This window comes from Canis lupus, chromosome 7 (genome assembly GCF_003254725.2).
Source record: "Canis lupus dingo isolate Sandy chromosome 7, ASM325472v2, whole genome shotgun sequence".
NCBI lineage: Eukaryota > Metazoa > Chordata > Mammalia > Carnivora > Canidae > Canis > Canis lupus.
The window spans coordinates 35,030,796-35,050,562 of record NC_064249.1 but is presented as its reverse complement, the minus strand read 5'-3'; the positions used below and the strand labels follow the sequence as shown (position 1 = coordinate 35,050,562).

Genomic DNA, 19,767 nt, shown 5'->3' with positions numbered 1-19,767 from the left:
TATCCTGAGAGATGGGCACTTGCCCCTTGGTGCTGGGCACTTGCCCCTTGGTGTTGATCCATAGCACACAAGGACCCACAAAGAGTCATTGGGAGGCTTTGTTGTTCTCGGTTGACCATGGCTGATAGATCTTTTGGCAAGACCTCCACATGGAGAGTAAGTTAATCACAATGTACTTTGCCTGATCTCTTAGAATGTTAAAACTACAGGTCAACACTAACATTAACTGTTTCTCACTGGAAATACACATAGCAACCCTCATCACATCAGGTCCCTACTCCTCTGAGATTACAAATCAGGACATGAGCATTAGAGCAGTTCAATAACTGCACTTTCCCTCAGCAATCTGCCAAGCCAAATCTGTTGGTCTATGTGACATAATCTTTGTTTAAAATTTACTTAAATTAGAGGATCCCTGGGTGGGTCAGCAGTTTAGTGCCTGCCTTCGGCCCAAGGCGTAATCCTGGAGTCCCGGGATCGAGTCCAGCATCAGGCTCCCTGCATGGAGCCTGCTTCTCTTCCCTCTTCCCTCTGCTTATGTCTCTGTCTCTGTCTCTCTCTGTGTCTCTCATGAATAAGTAAATAAAATCTTAAAAAAAATAAAATTTACTTAAATTAAAATACATTATTTATTTAATTTACTCCAATTCTGTTTGACTATCTCAGTTTTACTTTCTTCTTTCTCTTTCTTTCTTTCTTTCTTTCTTTCTTTCTCTTCTCTTCTTTTCTCTTTCCCTCTTTCTCTCTTTCTTCTTTTTCTTTCTATTCCAGTATAACATACAGAGTTATATGAGTTTCACATGTACAATACAGTGATTCAACAATTCCACTTATTACTCAGTTTTCATCAAGGTAAGTGTATTCTTAATCCTCTTCACCTATTTCACCCATATTCCCACACACAACTCCTCTGGTAACCAACTGTTTGATCTCTAAGGTATGTTTTTTTGTTTGTTTCTCTCTCTCTCTTTTTTCCTGTTGTTTAGTTTCTTAAATTCCACATATGAGTGACATCAATTGGTTTTTGTCTTTCTTTTGCCTGGCTTATTTCACTTAGCTTAATACTCTTTAGATCCACTCAAGTTGTTGCAAATGGCAAGATTACATTTTTTTTTTGGGGGGGGTCCCATTATATATATGTACATATACCATATCTTCTTTATCCATTCACTTGTGGATGGACCCTTGGGCTGCTTCTATAATTTGGCCATTGTAAATAATGAGCAATAAACATAGGGGTGCATATATCCCTTTGAATTAGTGTTTTTATGTTCTTTGGGTAAATACCCAGTAGTGTGATAACTGGATCATAAGGTAGTTCTATTTTTAATTTTTTGAGAAACCTCCATACTGTTTTCCATAGTGGCTGCACAAGTTTGCATTTCCACCAACAATGCATGAGGGTTTCTTTTTCTCCACATCCTCACCAACAATTGTTTCTTGAGATTTTTGTTTTAGCCATTCTCACAGGTGTGAGGTGGTATCTCATTGTGGTATCTGCATTTCTCCAATGAGTGATGTTGTGTATCTTTTCACATGTCTGAGGGCCATCTCTATGTCTTCTTTGGAGAAATGTCTTCTGCTCTTTTTTAAATTGGATGATTTGGAATTTTTTTCGGTGTTGAGTTGTATAAGTTCTTTATATATCTTGGATACTGATCCTTTATTGGACATGTCATTTGCAAGTCTCTTCTCTCATTCCATAGGTTGCCTTTTGATTTTGTTAATTGTTTCCTTTGCTGTGCAGAAGCATTTTATTTTGATGTTAGTCCTAACAGTTTATTTTTGTTTTTGTTTTCTTTGATTCAGGAGACATATCTAAAAAGATGTTATTATGGTGGATGTCAGAGAAATTACTGCCTATGCTCTCTTCTAGAATTTGTATGGTTTCAGGTCTCACATTTAGGTGCTTAATTCAATTTGAGCTTACTTTTGTGCATGTGTAAGGAAGTGGTCCAGTTTCATTCTTTTGCATGTAATTGTCCAGTTTTTACAGCACAATTTGTTAAAGAGACTTTTTCTCATTGAGTATTCTTTCCTCCATAGTTGAAGATTAATTGACCATGTGATTATGGGTTTATTCTTGGTCTCTCTATTCTAATTCCATTGATTTATTGTTTATTTTTGTACCAATACTATACTGTTTTGATCACTACAGTTTTGTAATATAATTTGAAATCTGTAATTGTGTTACCTCCAGCTTTGTTTTTCTTTTTCAAGATTGCTTTGGCTATTCAGGTTTTCTGTGGTTCCATACAAATTTTAGGATTATTTGTTCCTGCTCTGTGAAAAATGTTGATGATATTTGGTAGGGAGTGCATTAAATCTGTAGATTGTTTTGGGTAGTATGGACATTTTCACAATATTTTTTCTTCATTTTCACAATATTTGTTCTCCTAATCTATAAGCATGGTGTAGCGTTCCATTTATTTGTGTCATCTTCAGTTTCTTTCATAGTTTTCAGAGTATAGGTCTTTCACCTCCTTGGTTAAGTTTACTCCTAAGTATTTTATTATTTTTGGTTCAGTTGTAAGTGGGATTGTTTTCTTAATTTCTCTTTCTGTTACATTATTAGTGTATAGAAATGCAGCAGATTTCTGAATATTAATTTTGTATCCTGAAACTTTATTGAATTCTCTTATCAGATCTAGTAGTTTTTGGTGGAGTCTTTCATTTTCTGTATATAGTATTATGTCATCTGCAAATAGTGAGAGTTTTAGTTCTTCCTTACTGATTTGGATGCCTTTTTTTTTTTTCTTGTCTGATTGCTGTGGCTAAGATTTCCACTACTATGTTGAATAAGAGTATAGAGAAAGGATATCCTTGCCTTGTGCCTGATCTTAGGGAAAAAGCTTTCAGTTTTTCAACATTGAGTATGATGTTAGCTGTTGATTTTTGGTATATGGCCTTTATTATGTTGAGATGTTTCCTCTAAATCTACTTTGTTGGGGGTTTTATCATGAATGTTGTACTTTGTCATGCTTTCTCTGCAACTATTGAGATGATCACATGATTTTTATCCTTTCTCTTATTGAATGTGATGTACCATGTTGGTTGATTTGCAAATATTGAAACTCTTGCATCCTAGGAATAAATCTCATTTGATCATGGTGAGTGATTTTTTTAAATGTATTGTTGAATTTTTTTTGTTAGTGTTTTGTTGAGGATTTTTGCTCTGTGTTCAGCAGGGATATTGGTCTGTAGTTCTCTTTTTTTTTTTTTTTTGGTAGTGTCTTTATCTGGTTTTGGGATCACGGTAATTCTGGCTTCATAGAGTGAATTTGGAAGTTTTCTTTCCTCTTCTATTTTTTGCAACATTTGAAAAGAATAGGTATTAACTTTTCTTTAAATGTTTGGTGGAATTTGCCTGTGAAGCCATCTGGTCCAGAACTTTGGTTCATTGGGAGTTTTTTTTTTTTTTTTAAATTTTTTATTTATTTATGATAGTCACAGAGAGAGAGAGAGCACGGCAGAGACACAGGCAGAGGGAGGAACAGGCTCCATGCACCGGGAGCCCGATGTGGGATTCGATCCCGGGTCTCCAGGATCGCGCCCTGGGCCAAAGGCAGGCGCCAAACCGCTGCGCCACCCAGGGATCCCCATTGGGAGTTTTTTGATTACAGATTCAATTTAATTGCTAGTTATCAGTCCAGTCTAACTTTCTATTTCTTTCTGCTTCAGTTTTGGTAATTTATATGTTTCTAAGAATTTAATTTATCCATTTATTCTAGGTTGTCCAATTTGTTGCTGCCTAATTTTTCATTATATTCTTTTATAATCCTTTGTGTTTCTGCAGTTTCAGTTGTTATTTATTCTCTTTTATTTCTGATTTTTTATTTGAGTCTTCTCTCTCTCTCTCTCTCTCTCTCTCTCTCTGTCTCTGATAAGTCTGGGTAGAGGTTTACCAATATGTTGAAACAAATTTTCAGAGAACCAGCTCCTGGTTTCATTGATGTGTTTTATTTTGTTTGTTTGTTTGTTTATATTATTTATTTCTGCTTTAATCTTTATTATTTCCCTCCTTTTGCTTGTTTTGTTTGTTCTTTTTCTAGTTCCTTTAGGCATAAATTTAAGTTGTTTATTTGAGATTTTTCTTGTTTCTTGATGTAGGCCTGTATTGCTATAAACTTCTGTCTTAGAATCACTTTTGCTGCATCCCAAGGAGTTTGGACCATTGCATTTTCATTTTCACTTGTTTCCAATGTGCTTTTTAATTTTTCCTCTGATTTTTTTGCTGACTCATTTATTGTTTAGTAGCATGTTGTTTAACTTCCACATGTTTGTACTCTTTCCAGATTTTTTCTTGTTATTGATTTCTAGTTTCATAGCATTGTGGCAATCTTTTTGAATTTGTTGAGGCTAGTTTTGTGGCCTAATATGTGATCTCTTCTGGGAGATCTCTTCTAGGAGAAGAGTGCACATGTACAAAAAATTTGTATTCTGCTGTTTGAGGATGTAATATTCTGAATATATCTGTTAAATCCATCTGGTCCAGTGTGTCATTCAATGCTGGTGTTTCCTTATTGATCTATTTGGATAATCTATCCATTGATGTGCATGGGGTGTTGAAGTCCCCTGCTACTATTGTATTACTATTTATTATTTCCTTTATGTTTGTTATGAACAATTTTATGTACTTGGGTGTTTCCATGTTGGGTGCATAAATATTTACAATTATTCTGTTCTTGTTGGATTGTACCCTTTATTATGACACAGTGCCCTTTTTGTCTGTTGTTACAGTCTTTCTGGAGTATCCTTGGTTGCAGATTTTTTCCTTTGAGTACTTTGAATATATCATGCTACTCCCTTCTGTCCTGCAAAGTTGCTGCTGAAAAAATCTACTAATAGCCTTTTGGGGTTTCCTTTGCATGTAACTATTTTCTGTTCTCTTGCTGCTTTTTTTTTTTTTTTTAATTTTTTATTTATTTATGATAGTCACAGAGAGAGAGAGAGGCAGAGACACAGGCAGAGGGAGGAGCAGGCTCCATGCACCGGGAGCCCGACGTGGGATTCGATCCCGGGTCTCCAGGATCGCGCCCTGGGCCAAAGGCAGGCGCCAAACCGCTGCGCCACCCAGGGATCCCTCTCTTGCTGCTTTTAAAATTTTCTTTGTCTCTAGCTTTTGCCACTTTCATTACTATGTGTCTTGGTGTGGATCTCCTTTTGTTGATTTTTTTGGGGGGGAATCTCTGGGCCTCCTGAATCTGGACACTGTTTCCTTCCCCTGATTAGAGAGTTTTTCTGCTATTATTTTCTTTAAATAAATGTTCTGCTCCATTTTCTCTCTCTTCTTCTGAGATCCCTATAATGTGGAAGTTAGTTATTAAGCTTGATGGAATTGCTGAGTTCCCTAAGTCTACTGTCATTTTGCTTTCTATCCCTCTTACCTCCTCAGCTTGATTACTTTCCATTACACTGTTCTCCAGGTCACTAATTTGTTCTTCTGCCTCCTCTAGTCTCGTTTGTATTCCATCTATTGTATTTTTAACTTTATTTTTTGTGTTCTTCATCTCAGATTAATTCTCTTTGTCTCCTTTTTAACAGTCTCACTGATGTTCTCCACTCTTTTCTCAGTCCCAGGGTATATCTTTATGATCATTGCTTTAAATTCCCCACCAGGCATAATATTTATCTCCATTTTGCTTAGGTCTCTTGCCATGGCTTTTGCTTTGTCCTTTCATCTGGGACATATTTCTTCATGTCTTCATTTTGTCTCTTTGTCTGTTTCTGTATATTAGGAAAGTCATCCATGCCTCCTGTTCTTTTTTTTTTTAATTTTTATGTATTTATGATAGTCACACAGAGAGAGAGAGAGAGAGAAGCAGAGACATAGGCAGAGGGAGAAGCAGGCTCCATGCACTGGGAGCCCAATGTGGGATTCAATCCCGGGTCTCCAGGATCGCGCCCTGGGCCAAAGGCAGGCGCTAAACTGTTGCGCCACCCAGGGATCCCCATGCCTCCTGTTCTTGAAGGTAATGGCTTTATGAAGAAGAGGTAATATAGTGCACTGTAGTGCAGTGTCCTCTACTCACCAGAATCTGGCACTTAAGGGTGTCTTGTATGTGTGTTTCATGCACCTACTATTGTGGCTTGACTGCTTTTTTTGTCATTCCAGTCACCTGCAGTGGCTCTCATTGCCTGTTGTGGGCAGTGTTTGGTCCCTGTGATGTTAGTGGGCAGTCTGGTGCTGCCTTGGGCTTGAGTCAGACTAGGCATCTGCCAGAGATGCAATAGCACCAAACTACAGGGCACTTATCTGTGTTTTCCCCTAAGAAGTTTTCATTGATGGGCAGGGCCTGCAATCAGCCCAACTGTCTGCCCTTAGCCCACTGTTGGGGCCACAGACTGACTGGTGTGTGTGGTTTCTTTCTTCTCCCTGGGGCAGAAATCACTTTGGAGTGGTACATGCATGTTGGGGCTGCTTGCATACTACCAGGCTTACGGCCCAGTTTGAATGGGCTCTGACCACAAGACTGTGTTGGATTGGGAGGGGTACACAGTGCCCACAAGGTTTGCAGGCCAGTGGAGGGGATGTGCCACCACTGAAACTGGGCCAGCTGGAGTGGAGTACACAATTTTAACAAGATGTGTGCTGATCTTCCATGGGAGGGGGCCCACCACCCTGCCATCTTGGGATTCAAAGCCCTGCAAAGCTCTTGGGTGGAAAGACTGGGTGTTGGCAAGGTTTGTGCTGGTTTTCTGGGGGAGGAAACTTGTAGCACTGGTAATAAGGCAGGCTGTGTTGAGGGGGGCACATTCACCAAAGCCAGGGGAGGGAAGGTACTGGATAGAAGCAAGTTAGGTAGTGAATGTCAGCACTGTGCTGGTTCCTGCCAGTGGCTGTGTGTTTATACTGGAGGACAAGTGAGCAACATGGTGCCTACCTGCTCCCTTGTTCCTGGGGGAGTCTCCTAGTGATCTCTGTCCCTTGGGACACACTCTGAGAGTAGTAAATAACTCTTCCTCCTGTATGCCCCAGGCATTTTTCAATCTATGCTGTATATTAGCAGGCCATTTGTTGTGCTACCTCTTTAAGGGCAGGGACTCAGTTTCCTCTCAGCCTCCTGGCTCTCCCAGAGCCAAGACCACTATTGTGTAAAGTCCCAGTCTTTAAATTCCACTGGTTGTAAGAACTCACAAAATTGGGCCCCTCTGGTTTTCAAAGCCAAATGTTATGAGGATTTGTCTTCCTTTCATGGGCTCCTTGGTATGAGTGTCTGCTCCTTTCACTTCTCTGCACCCGAAGTTTCCTCCCTCCCCTCCTGGATGGTCCCATGGGTCCTTTTACCTCCTGACTTTGTCTCTGCCTTTCCTACCCTCTTCGATGTGGACTCTTCTCTACATTTAGTTGTGGAGTCTGTTCTGCCAGTCTTTGGGCCATTTTCTAGGCTATTAGATGTGGGTGTTATCTAGTTGTATCTGTGGGAAGAGATAAGCCTAGGGTTTTCCTACTCTGCTATCTTCCCAGCCTCTTCAACTCCCCTTTTTCTCTTCTCTGTAGTTTTTTGGGCTCATTATCCTTCTTATTGCCACAGGCAGCCACCTGTTGGTCCTTCTCACCTTGCAAACTTCTCAGCAAAATCCAACTCTTTTCACATGAAAATCCAGGAAGGTTACCAGATAAAGGACAGTTGGCCTGCACTATTTGGGATAAACATGGGTTGCCATGGATATTTGGGCTATACCTATACTAAAAAGTATCCATTGTTTGTCTGAAATTCAAATTTAATTGGACATCCATATTATTATTTGCTAAATCTGGCCATCCTAAAATACAGACACACAGTAATGTGCAAATGAGACCCAGGCTCATCTTACAACCTGGGTTTCCCTTCTCTTCTCTGTCTTCAAAACCAATGTTTTTTTACTCTTAAAAACATTGATATGTGTGTGATAGGGGAAACAACAAGATAAACCCAAACATATTAATAAAAATTGTTGATATTTATAATAAAATTGATTTTTCTTCTGACTTAAAAATAAAATGGAGGCACATCTGTCTGGCTCAGTTGGTAGAGCATGTGACTCTTGATCTTGGAGTCATGGTATCAAGCCCCATGTTGGATGTAGAGTTTACTTAATATAAAATAAAATGTTGTCACAAGTAAAATTTATTTAAAAAATAAAATGAAATAAAAACAAAGCAAACCACAAACTCAGACCCCCTCTTTGGGCTCTCCTACCCACAGGCTAATGTTAACTACCTCTAAGCACCCTCTGGAACATTCAGCTAACCATGTGTACTGGACTTCATGCAGACCATGGAAACACCATGGCTACCAAACACACATCATTTCAGTCATGTGAGTCAAAATGACTCCCTCTGGCCAAACAATCCATGGGTTTAGGCTGAACTCGAAACAGTTCTTCTTTTTATTCATACCCAAGGTGGCTTAGCTCCAGAGAAACCCAGCAACCATGACACTGAACAGTGGCCATGAAAACATAGGCCAGATTCCTCTGTGGCAAAGACTTTCTATGAAAAAAATCTTCAGCAGCTAGCCACTGATCCTCTTGTGTTGAGCCATGTTTTGTAATAGGTATCCTCTGTGTCGAGAAGCAACTATTCCTCTCCACAAAACTCCTTTAAGAAATGAATGAGAATGATAGAAGAGTGGTTCCATTCACTTACTTTCAGAATCTCAAATGTCAACTAACTTTCAAGTGATTAGCATATCTACAGGAGTGAAATGTTAATGTAATGAGTTGCTCTTCCAGTTGATAACAGAATCCTGGTGGGTATGGGATGTCCAACAGTGTTCCTCAAGTACTTCAAAGCAAAATGATCAGTTTTCTATATTCTGAGCTTCCAGTTTCTGTTCTTAAATAAGTGTGAGAAATCTTCCATTTAGGTTAGCATGTGTCTCTCTAGAAAAATTACCCAGGGGAAAATGATGCCTCTATTCTTATTGCTTGTCTTTTAGATCCATCATCAATTCTAGTATTTAAGGTCTTAAAGTTAAATAATCCTGTCCGGAGGATGCAATGTAAATACAAGTTAAATAATCATACAATCGAGACCATATGTCCAAGCAGACAGTGTGCACCTTGATGGGGGAGTGAGCACATTAAGATAAATCATGTCCAGATTGCAAGGTGCAGGATGGTATGGTCTCCATCCCTATTCCCCTGCAGATCTGAAGGACTCTGGGAGTGCTGCTGGCAGACAGCCTTCAGCTGTCGGCCCTCCAGAAATTACCCTTGGCTGCAGAGGGCCACCTTGCCCAAGGTCATGTCCTCTTCGTGGGGCAGCCTGTATCCAATGACTGTTCTTTGTAGGGTATAAAGGCTCAGCCCTCTTGCCTGAGATGTCTGAAAACTCTGAAGGGGCAACCCAGCATCAGAGCTCCTCATGGGGTCAACTGAGGCTTTGTTGAAACCATGGCACAGTCCAACTTCTTCCAATCATTTCTCTTTCTCCAGGGGCGTTAATCCCAAGAGCACTCTCTAATAAGCTTCCTGCATGCTAATCTCCACCTCACAGCCAGTTTCCCAGGGAATCAACCTGTAACTATTGTTGTCAGGAATAGTCCAAGAAGCAGATGCTAAGATGGGATTCTGCAGCTGAACCACCTGCTGTCAGGCGGCAAAGTCGATTTCATAGTTGCTAGCAGTTGAGGCAGAGCTTAGCCCAGTGAAAGGTAGCAGAGTGATTGGTAAAACTTTTGCCAGTAGTGAATTTGGATGGTCTACCCAAGAAAGGCAATGCACTAGTATGTGACATGTATTAGACAGTTAAGAACCATGGGGGGAATAGGAATTGGAAGGATATGGATCTGGATGACTGTGGCAGGGGGCACTTGCTGCTTTGAAAAATGAAAGGCTGACAGTGATTGCACAAATTACAAGGTGGGTGTGAAAGTCAAGCCTTCTTGGCAGCATGTAAAGAAAGGCACAGCTCTTGTAGCCAGAGAGCTGAAAAAGCTAAGGATCAGCCCAGGATTTAATCTTAGGAGCTCCAGAGAGGATTGAACTCTCAACCTAGGTAGGTCTATTCTGTCCAGGGCCAGGCTCTAATTAGTGAAGAACGGGACCTGGAGATTAGAGGTGGGGATATATGGGGTGGTAAGCTTCAGAATCCAGTTCCCTGAGCCCAGGAAATTGTGGAATTGGCTTCCTTCTCCCCACGCAGGGCTAGCATCCACCCCACTGGCCCAAGGACTCTGCAGAGGCCATTGCCCTGCAGGCCAGTGGGCACCCTCATCAGGCTCTGCCCTTTGGGGTCTGAGGCTGATGACAAGCATGAAGTCATACTATCACCTGGCTGGGGAAGTGCTGGATCTGCTGAAGGAGAAAAGGTGCCACTTGTTGAAGGAACTGCAGGATGAGCCAGCATGTGCTGAGCTGGGTGCTGACAGTGCTGAATTAGAGATTGGAGGGAGAGAGGAAGATTGAGGTTGTCCTGACTATATATTCTTATTTTCTGTATTCTTGATATACTGGCATTCAGGGGCCTTGATCTGGGAGAGACTGCTGCTCTAATTCCTAGAGACAGCAAATTACTCAGGGATACCTCTCATATGCAAACCAACCAAACCCCAACCAAGCCCATGTCCCCCATGCTCTCCTTTATCAAACTCACACACTAGGCCAATATCCCTCCTGCCCTAAATCACCCCAGATCCAGGGACCAGATTAGTGTGGATTATCCTTATAGTCTAGAGTCTGCTGAAATTATCCAAAATCTCCAACTGTAACCTCACTCAGAGTACCTTTTCTACTTTACTTATTTATTCCTGCAAAAACTCCAATAAAGGCTCTGGGACATGTTTTTCTTCTTCTTCTTCTGACTCCTGACTGTTCCTGTTCCTTCTCCATGTGGCTCTGCATGGTGTGCCATGCCTCCTCTTTCTAGGAATCTGAGCATCAACTTCTTCCTTCATGAAAAATTCTCTACACATCTGTTGTATTACCATACATGAGTAAACAACTCCTGGATACATTTTTAACAAAAGGGTAGAACATAAAGTTGGGAAGGGAAATTTTATAGATATGAGAGCACTCTCCTAGGATACAAGATTTAATTTACTCTGGCAAGGGTCCCAGGAGATGGAGCAAATAAGCTGCCAGGTATAGTTCATAGAAGGACGGAGAAAGCAATGGCCCATGTTAAAGTCAAGTAGATCTGCCAGACTTTTGTAGCAGGAAATAGATGAAAAGATCAAAATTTCCAGAGAAACGGGCATGCTGACATATATCCATAGTTTGTAAGATTGGAAAACCTGCCCAAACCACTCTATTTTACAGGAGGTAGGAGGTAGGTATCCGAAGGACACTCCACTTTCTAGAATGATAAGGAATGAAAGGGGAAGAGGACACTAGGTTGTTGAAAAGCTCAGTGGTGACTGTACTTGGTAGGCCAGCGCTGATGGTAGGGGCTGCTATTACAGAACCCGAGTCCCTGCTGAGAATGGTAAGATCCCCAAATAATAGAGTGGTTACACTTAACTGTAAGAAGCAAGGTGATACAATGATTAAAATGAGTGGTCAGGCCAGCTGGTCAGCTAAGTGACCAAGCTGGCATAGAGTTATGGAGGTGGTTAATAGAACATGACGTTCCTGACACTATCAATGGGCACCAAACAAGGGCACTGCTCATTTATACAACCAAAAAATAAAGTATAGAGAGTGGCATCTACCATAATTAAAAGTCATGATCCTTTGTCCGTTTTTTGGACCTGAGATCATTTGGGTCCTCATGAGGAAAAACCTTCAACATCACAATTATCTAAGGTATTGTTTGTCTCAGTCTTTTTCCAAAGATCCTTATGGTTATTTTCTTAGATAATGGTGTTAATCATCCTCAGAGTCATGAAACATGATCATGACATCTCTGTTATAGAATGGAAGCATATGGTGACCAGGTCATAAATGGAATTCTAGCCCAAGTCTTAGTTTGTAGTGAGTCCATTGTACCCACTGACCCATTTGATGGTCATTTCTCTAGAATGTGAATATATAATTGTGATGGCCATATTTGATGTTGACTTTATCTCACATTGGTTTCTTGGCCTATGGGGTAACAGCAATTGTGGTTAAGAAGGAAGAAAGTCTTAGAAACTCTCCCCTTGTTCCCCTACATTAGCCAAGATAGTAAAGCAAAACCAATATTGCATCCTGGGGGGAATGACAAAAGCTAGTCATACCCATTAGGCCATGTGAGGAATGACAGAAGGAGAGAGAGTAGGGGGGTGGGAGAGAGAGATTTAGGGGTAGGGAAAGAAAGAAGGCTCATAATCAGGAGGGAAAACAGGCCTTCTATTCTCTACATATGAGGATTGAAGTGCATCTAGAAAGTATTGAATGGATCCTAATAATAGAGGTTCACCCTGGAAGGAACTGATAGCTGTTATCAAAAAAATAATAATAATAATCGGAATAATCTCCATATTGAATTTTTTTCCCAGGACTGTTCTGAGAAGGGAAGGGAGCATGGAGGACTACCCAGCCAGCAACCTGCTGTAGACAGCCTGGAAGGGAGGTGTTTGGAATAAGTTTGGAAATAAGCAGAATGGAAATAGATAAGAAAACAAGTCATGCCATGGGCCTGGTAACTGTGCCTCTGCAGAGTACCTATCTAAGGCTCAGGGCCAAAAAGGTCAACCAAGTCCAAGGCCGGGCTGCTGTGACCCCCTTAACCACATCCTTCTGGTTTTGTGACATGTTACAGGTCAACAGTGCATTTCACTTAGCAAAGTTTGGCCAGATATTGACCATTGATTTTAAAACACAAAGGATTAAATTACATGTGATATAAATAAGATTTCTAAGCAAATTATAGCCCTGAGAGGGATGAAGTTTCTGAATACATCACAAGGATTCTGGGAGGGCATCTTTCAGCAGGCTGGGGGGCTGTGGTGGGAATAGACAAGGCTTTAGAGAGAGCTTTTGTCAGCTCTGAACTCCTCACACTCTTGGGACCATCCTTCTTTACAGTCACTGATAAAGCCAGTGATTATAGGATGGAGGAATAAAAGGAAAAGATAGTCAGAGCAGGCTAATATGGGGACTATGGGAATTTGAAAGATTAAAAATTGAAATTAAACATAAGAAAAATAAGACAAAAACAGTGAAACATAAAATAAACAACCCACTAACCCTGAAAGGTAATGAAAAGCAATAAAAGATCAACGGTCTGAGATTTAAAGCAGGAACATAGAAGGCAAAACTCTTTTACCAGCTAAATTAAAGGGTTAAAAACATGGGGAGATAGATTTTAGATTAAGGATAGAAATATGTGTAATGTGCAAAAAAGGAATTAAATTTATATTTCTTTGATAGGAATAAAAAATCAGGAAAGACAAAGCAGTTGCAAAAAGTTGAAGTGGTGATGGGTGGTCCCTAAGACCGTGGTGGGGCACCAGTCCTGGGCACACAGCAGCAGACTGTAGGCTCTGTGAACTAGGGAAGCCCCTCTTCACTTCTGGGTTTGTCTGTAGCAAAACTTGTCATTTGGTCATGACCAAATTCTAAATCAGTTCCCTCTGGAAATGGATCATATCCACCCAAAAAGAATATTTAAAGTCCTTGGAGAATGCAAAAAGGTGAGGCATTAAAAGACCCAGAGTTCTTGTGCTCCTTCCTGCCCATTCACATTTCCTACCTCTTGTCTCATTCTCTCCTGAATGTTTCCCTCATGAAAACCTTAAGTAATATCAAAAGAGCTTAAAGAAAAATTTTAAATGTTTATTTTGAAATAATTTCAAGGATATAGAAAGTTGCAAGAGTGGGATATAAGGAATTCTTGACTTCTGCATTACCACTTTCTTTTTTTTTTTTTTTTTTAATTTTTATTTATTTATTTATGATAGTCACAGAGAGAGAGAGAGAGAGAGGCAGAGATATAGGCAGAGGGAGAAGCAGGCTCCATGCACCGGCAGCCCGACGTGGGATTCGATCCCGGGTCTCCAGGATCGCGCCCTGGGCCAAAGGCAGGCGCCAAACCGCTGCGCCACCCAGGGATCCCTGCATTACCACTTTCTGAACCATTTGAGAGCAAGATGCAATTGTAATGCCCTGTTGCCCTTGAAACTTTAGGGTGTATTTCTGGATACAGCCCTGCTGGGGATTTAACGGTGTTCCCCTCAAAGTATTCATGCCTGCCTGGAGCCTCAGAATGTGACCTTATTCTGAAATAGGGTCTTTGCAGATGTAATTAAGGATATTGAGTTACGATCATCTTGGGTTTAAAGTAGGCCCTAAATCCAGTAAACTGATGTCCATATAATAAGAGGAGAGGACAAAGAGGGACTCAGAGACTTACAGAGAAGAAGGCCACATAAAAATGGAAACAGAAATTGGAGGTATGGTGCCACAAACCAAGAAATGCCAAGGATTGCCAACAATCCTCTAAAGATATGAGAAAGACCTGGGACAGTTTCTCCCTCAGTTTCCAGAAGGAACCAGCCCCACTGATTGACACTTTGATTTTGGTCTTCTAGCCACCAGAACTGTGAGAGAATATATTTCTGCAATTTGAGGCCACTGATTTTGTGGCAATTTGTTATGGCAGCCCTAGGAAACAAGTACAGACTCTCCAAGTGAGGTTATCACCATTGACCCAACACTACCACCCAGTCCGCAGACCCCCATTTAGGCTTTGCCAGATCAGCCAACCATGTCTCTGTGTTCTTTCTGGTTCAGGATCTGATCAGTCCAGAACACACATTACATCCACTTACCACATCTCTTCAATTTCCTTCCACATGGAATAATTTCTCAGAATTTCTCACTTGTCTTTCATGTCCTTCAGTTTTAAAGAATACAGGCCTTTTATTGTGTAGGACAACCCTAACAGTTCTATCTGATATTTCCTTTTGGTCAGACCTGATCAGGCTTTGTTGGCAGCAACATACAGACAGGATGCCGGGCTCTACATATTATAGCACATTATAGTATGCCACCCCTTGGTGACCTTGATCTCTTGGTCATGTTGGTGTCTTCCAAACTTCTCCCCCATCAAGTCACTACTTATGCCTTAGTAATGATAACCATTCTATGGGGAGATCTTCTGAGATGATACCAATATCCTGGTCCTTATCAAGCTCCTCTCATCAGCCCCTATCTGAATAACTCAACACCATGATGCTGCCATACTATTGTTTTTTATTTCCATTAATTCCTTCTACATTTATTACTTGGTAGCCTACTGTATGAAATAACTTTTACACACACACAGACATACACACCCCATTTATTTATCATTCATTTATTTATCAATATGGATTCATATTTTTTTAATAAGTCGAATCCGATGCTATCATATTATTTTGATGTTTAGATCATCTGAGATTTAGCCAGTGGGATCTCCATCGGCTGGTTCCCGTGTCCTTTTGACATGCTCTCATCATTCTTTTTTTTTTTTTTTTAATTTTATTTATTTATTTATTTATTTATGATAGTCACAGAGAGAGAGAGGCAGAGACACAGGCAGAGGGAGAAGCAGGCTCAATGCACTGGGAGCCCGATGTGGGATTCGATCCTGGGTCTCCAGGATTGTGCGCTGGGCCAAAGGCAGGCGCTAAACCGCTGCGCCACCCAGGGATCCCGCTCTCATCATTCTTCAAGCATCATCTTATTTTCTGGCACAAGAAGATAGTCCAGGCTCACCCATTCTGTCCCCTGAATCAGCCATTTCTGGGTTCTTTTTAGTGAAAAATGGTATTTAGAAACCAAGATTGGATGCTCCATGTGCTCACTGCTATAGGGATGCTATTGTTTCTGGGTGCTCTCAGCTGATAGAGCTAGAATTTATTTGTATGCACATATATGTACTTCCACACATGTATATATCTGTGTCTATGTATATATGTATGTAATAGAACAAAAATGCAGCTGAGTAATTTGAAGAACTAATTGGCTTTATTAAGTGATATGTGGATCGGGCGAGCAGAGGGGATCTCAGAGGAAGCTGTACAAAATGAAAGGTTTGTATAGGAAGAAGGGTGGAGCAAGGAAGTTATTAGCAGAAGAAAAGAAAAAATTATTCCAAACAAGGCCTTCCCTTAGTGGTGTGAAATAGAAAACCACAGGCCCAAAGGTATCACTTAGGTTAAGGTTCAAGTCAGTAAACCAAGATTTAACACCTAACCTACCTGCAGTTTCTTTCTTTCTTTTTTTTTTTAAAGAAATATGCAGAGTCTTTATTTTTTTTAAATTTTTATTTATTTATGATAGTCACAAAGAGAGAGAGAGAGAGAGAGGCAGAGACACAGGCAGAGGGAGAAGCAGGCTCCATGCACCGGGAGCCCGACGTGGGATTCGATCCCGGGTCTCCAGGATCACGTCCTGGGCCAAAGGCAGGCGCTAAACCGCTGCGCCACCCAGGGATCCCCTACCTGCAGTTTCAACCCCCTCATCGCCCGCCGCCCAACCCTTGCTAAGGAATGCAACTTTTAACCAGTCAGCATAGGGATCTCCTGGTCAGCACCAGGAATTTTATAGGCAGACCCTTCCCCTTGGTGGGTGACCTTGCCTAAAACAAGGAATTCTTTGCTGATAGTTCCCTTTCTCTGCTCCCTCTCTATTTTTAAATCTTTCCTTTTCTATAGCCCACCAGAGCTCCCCTCTACTTGCTAGATGGGATGCTGTCTGATTTATGAATTGACTAGTAGAGCCAATTGGATCTTTAAACTGTACTCAGCTTAATTTTTCTCATTTAATTGCAGGGGGTGCAGGGAGACTTATTAGGTGGATGACCTCATCTCCCTTTGGGGGTGGAATGGGACCCATGTGACAGGTGACCTCATTAGTGCCTGTTGGAAAATTCTTGACTGACCAGCTAAAACTGACAGATCTGGGGGAGTTTGGAACTGCAGTTAGGTTAGGTGTTAAGCCCTCATTTTGTGACTTGCCCTTGTGAGGCCATTTCTGGCCTGTGGTTTTCTTTTTAATGTATTTATCTGTTTATATGTTTAGACACTCTGAGCTCATACCATACTGGCAGTTCTAATCTGGTGCCCCATCGATGCCTCAAGGTCCTTCCCAACCTCCACCTTTCACATCCTGTCACTTCTCCAACCTGGCTCTCATGACCCTCCCTACATGTATTTGCTCAAGCTACTTATTTGTTCAATGTGACGAGCCTCCTTGGGGTCAACTCCCACCACCTCCCTATGGCTCAGCCTCTGGCCATCGTCATCACTGAAAGGAGAATGGAGGGAAGACAAAGCTCAGAGGCGGTTTCAAAGGAAAATGTGCTAAAGGTAGCCCAACCCTCCTGGAAGCCAAGTGCAGAACGTGAACTTTGATTTTACAAGCACATACTTTGCCCTTAACAGAGGAGGAAGTGAAAGGCATTATGTGATATTCGCCAGAAGGAGAGGCCTGAGTTTTCCCCTGGCTCTAGCATGATACCTGCAATGAAGCAAAGCAAGCAAAAAGAAAGGGGGCTGGTGTGAGAAGAGAGAGGGAACGGGGAGAAGAAAGGTGTGGATGTTACAGAAGTGAAGGACCATAGTGGCAGAGATGAGACGTGGACACTGGCTTTTCAGAAATCCCTGGAGGCAGAATTTCTTCTAACTTCCTAACCACTTTTCATGGGGGCCACCCCAAATCTGACTGCTACCCCTCCTGGGCCGGGCATTTCCTTTCCCCCAGCCCTGCCCTCTGGCCTCCCACCCCCATACCCAATGTTGGAGGACCCTCCACGGTGCGCACGATGACGTAGACCTCACAGGTCTGCCTGACTTCTGAGGGCGTCAGCTACTCTTCCTTTCTTCCCATGCAAATCAGGATGCCTGATCTTCTGATCTTCAGCTGCTGCTAAGTTCCCATCTGAGCAGAAGCAGAAGTGCAGCACAATCTTGGCAGAGACTCAGAGATATGACCTTGCTTGTCTACACTGAGAAACCTTCTTAAGAAAACATCAAGTATCAGGAAGGAGATAGAGCGAACGGCAGGAGAGATTTTAGCCATAATATAATAAACTTCCCATGACTCCGTGACCCGGAGAAAGCCGATAAGGAATACTTTGCTCCCACTTGGAAAGAAGAGAGAAACAAATCACGCAATATTACAAGAATGATACACTGAAGTCTGTAATTAAGTGGCTTCTGGCAGGAAGAGGGAGATTCAGAGTTAGGTTTTCAAAACTGCTCCATTGCAACCTCTAGTACCCCCTACTTGTTGCTTACTTCCTGGGCTGTGTTGTAAAGGACAGGAAAATTAGAGAAAGAAAGGTAGCCGAGGACCCAGGCTCAGAGGGCCATCGTCCCTGTGCCAGCCTCTCTACGGTCTCTGTCCGAGAGTGGGAAGGAACTTCTAAAGCAGGTGCCACTGGGCAACTGGAATGTGTCACATGAAACAAGATCAAGCCCACTTTCCTTCCTCTGAGCGAAGACTGCCCTTTATTCTGCAAATCTGTTGTGGGGGTCAAATTTCATTTGGTTAGGGGGGTGTCTCTCCAGCTCATCCTGGGAGCTTCTGCTTCTGAAGTAACTCGAGAATCTCCTTCTAGAGAGGAGTCACTCTTCCAGTCTCTAGCGCAGACCTCCTTGAAGCTTTGTTCTTTTTGGCCCCCTCCAAATAAACAGGCTGTTTTCAGGAGGCACCTGAAAAGCCTCTCTGACTCTGATTTGCAGAATTGTCAACTGCTTCTGTTAATTGAAGCTGGCTGCCTCCAGGTGGCACCAGTGCGCCACTGTCTTGAACTGAATCTGGGCTTCAGGTTCTGGGCTGGAAGCAAGAATAGCTTCTCTCCCATCCAGCCCATTCCGGGGACCACCGCCGAGAGGGATCTTCCTAATGATGAGGGTCCTTCTCAGCTCAGAGCCCATCGGAGGCTTCCCATTGTCTGCTGGCAAAGCCAAACTCTCAGAGGGGTCACTGCCTGAGATGAGGCTGAGACCATCCTGTCTGAACAGGCAGGATATGGAGGGGGCAGGGCTGTTTGGTCGGAATAGAGGATGGAGGGCGTGAAGTCTGGGAAAAGAGTTAAAACAATAGAATCAATGAGCACGAAGAGGACCCCTGGTGTCTATCCCCAGTGTTCACCTCTTGGTGTCCTTGCAGAGATGCACTGCAGACAGAATTCATGGGGTCTGCCTTCACACAGGACTCGTCACTCAAGCTTTGGTGCTCACGTTGCAGGTCCTAAAATTCCACAGAGAGGGAGGAGGAAGAGAGGCTTTCTCCTCGACCTCTAGGTGAAGCCCAGCACAACTCTGGGGGTCCTCAATGTCTGCAACAGGGGTATGCAGCAGCCCTCAGATGGCTTCCTGGGCAGCAAAGAATAAAGGGGCCAAAGAACAGGAGAGGACTCAGAGCCCAAACTAACAACCCCAGGGACCCCATGAACCTCAGATACCCCCACAAAGTCAGATGACCTCTAATTGGGGGTATCGGGGTAGAGCCAGTGAAACAGTTGCTGGAATCTTATTAGCACTCGCCATGTTGAAGACAGGGAGGTTGTCTTTATGTGCTCAAGCTGTTCTAGCAAAATCCCACAGACTGGGGACTTGTAAACAACAGAAATATATTTCTCACAATTTTGGAGGCTAAGTCCAAGATTGAGATGCCACCATGGTTGAATTCTTTTGAGGGTCTGCTTCCTGGTGCACAGCCAATGTCTTCCTGCTGTGTCCTCCTCTTGTAATGGACAGGGCTGGGAGGTTCTCTGGAGCCTCCTCTCTAAGGGCGCTAATCCCATCCATGGGGGTTCTGTTCTCATGACCTAATCACCTCCCAAGGCCCTACATCCTCATACCATCACATTGGGAGTTAGAATTTCAACACACACATGTTGGGGGGACATGAATATTCAGCCCA

At 42.3% G+C, this 19,767-nt stretch overlaps 1 long non-coding RNA gene across 2 annotated transcripts in view; it reads left to right on the top strand.

Annotated features, from left to right (window-relative positions):
- LOC112648752 (uncharacterized) overlaps positions 1-19,767 on the top strand; it is a 38,209-nt gene that overhangs the window by 16,836 nt on the left and 1,606 nt on the right. The window lies entirely within an intron of this gene.